A 2,150-nucleotide genomic window follows, 5' to 3' on the forward strand; every position below is an offset into this window, starting at 1 on the left:
CTTACTATAGCCTTACCGTCGCAGCCTTACGTATGCATCTCTTTCGGCTGCCTGATGTGTGTTTGGAATTTGCCCTACCACAGTGAGGTGATGAGAGACACTGCTGGTGCTGATACGATGAGCACTTGCACATTTTCAGCAGCTGAAATCAGAATGCCAAACATGTTGAAAAATCAGTTTGAAAACACATTTTTCTTTTGGGATTTGCAGAGTTCTTCCGGGCACAAAGCAACAGAAATTGCAGTGATAAACAGCTGGGAACTCACCGTGGTCTATGGGCTGCATACCAACGAGGGGGAAACCAGTCAGCGCTCACATGATGTTTTGGATTCCATGTCTTTCGCCATTTAAAAAGGTAAGGATTCAGTCCCTTATGGATTACAAACCTTTGTCCTCTGTCTCATTTTGAGGGTTTTTCAATGATACCAAATGTGAAGGGGGTGGGGCTTTGGTACATTTCAAAGATCGGGGAATTTAAAAGAAAGTGTGATTGGACAATATTTTGTTCCTGGTAGTCAGGAAGGCGTGGAGCAACTGCAGTCAGTGTTCCCGACTCTGTGTCTTTGTAACAAACTAAGACATCTCTTCACTTAATCCAGTGCTCCCCCACCCCCCGACCCACACCCCCATGAATTGAAATACTAAGAACCTGGTAACGTAGCGTATATTTTTATCTCTACAAACCACTGTATGAGTTGCTTCCACCTAGTGGCTGGAGGCTTGTTATCCTTCAAGTGTTACAGCAGTCTTATGTCCAGTATGCCATATTCTATAGGAAGCCCCTCACACTCCCCTCCCCTCCAGCACCTCACCCCTGCCCCCCCCCAGTGTGTTTGAAGCGACTGCCGACTTAAGTTTGTATGTAATGTAACAGAAAATAATTACTAACACACATTGTATTGTTTTTAACTTTATTTGTAGTTATTCATATTAACACAGTAACTACACCAACACACATACATTTGTACAAACATACATATATGTATTTATATGTTTGTAATATATGTATGTGTTTCATAGTTTAAGTGGTCAAAATGGACTTGACATTTTTTTGGAGTATATATTTGTACATATATATATGTTTAAATCCATGTACATGCATTTTAATATGTATATTTACATATATTTATATATATAAGTATATATATATAAATATATATATACTTGTACATATACTAAGTATATGCATAAGTTTGTATACATATAAATACGTTTGTGTCTATATATGTATGTATTTATATACAACAAAAAATAATGTCAAGTCCATCACTAAGTGAACTACTGATAATTGACAGAAACATTTTGTTGTTACAAAAAACATTTATAAATTATGAAGTACTTTGCACTTTTGTTACATTTTTTTAACTGTAGTATTTGTCCTGGACAGGAAGTCATCATGTTTGTTGACATTCCTAGGTCATTTTGTCCTCCTATCACATTCCCCAGTTAGGAAGAATAACTGTTGATGTTTTATTAGCCGTTAGCTTAGCTCCTATGAACTGAGTAAACAGCAGGAGGCGGCCACTCTGACCCCAACCTGTAAACCCCTCTCCTCACTCTCCTGCTGTCCAAGAGGTCGTGCCTGAACCCCCCCCCCCCGCCCACAGTCCAACTCCACAGGGAATAGTCACTGCTTTCACGCGTTTTCCTTACGTTGATGAATTTGTGGCCGTGTACGTGGAGTTTGTTCTTGATGAAGCTTCATCACATTGATCCTCCTTTGGGACCATGAGCTTCAGCGCCTCGATGCTCTTTGCCCTCACCAATAAGATGATGTCAGACCTTCTGGGTGTTTCCACTGGTTCCTCAGTGCCATCCTCCTCTCCAGGCCTGTAAAATACAGAGAAAAAAACACTTAGATCTTAGGACGAATAAGAGAAAATAACAGTTTTTTGTGGAATGTATATATATATATATTCCATATATACGTATCCAGACATCATCTTAGTGGTGAGAGCAAAGAGGATCGAGGTGCACATATATGTGTGTGTATATATGTCCACTGGAAGATATATATATACATATACATATGTATATATGTGTGTATATATGTATATACATGTGTGTGTATATCCAGTTGTATTCATATATACATATGTATATATTTATGTATGTGTATATATATATATATGTCCACTGGAAGATATATA

Source organism: Cynoglossus semilaevis, chromosome 16, assembly GCF_000523025.1.
Source record: "Cynoglossus semilaevis isolate Cse_v1.0 chromosome 16, Cse_v1.0, whole genome shotgun sequence".
NCBI lineage: Eukaryota > Metazoa > Chordata > Actinopteri > Pleuronectiformes > Cynoglossidae > Cynoglossus > Cynoglossus semilaevis.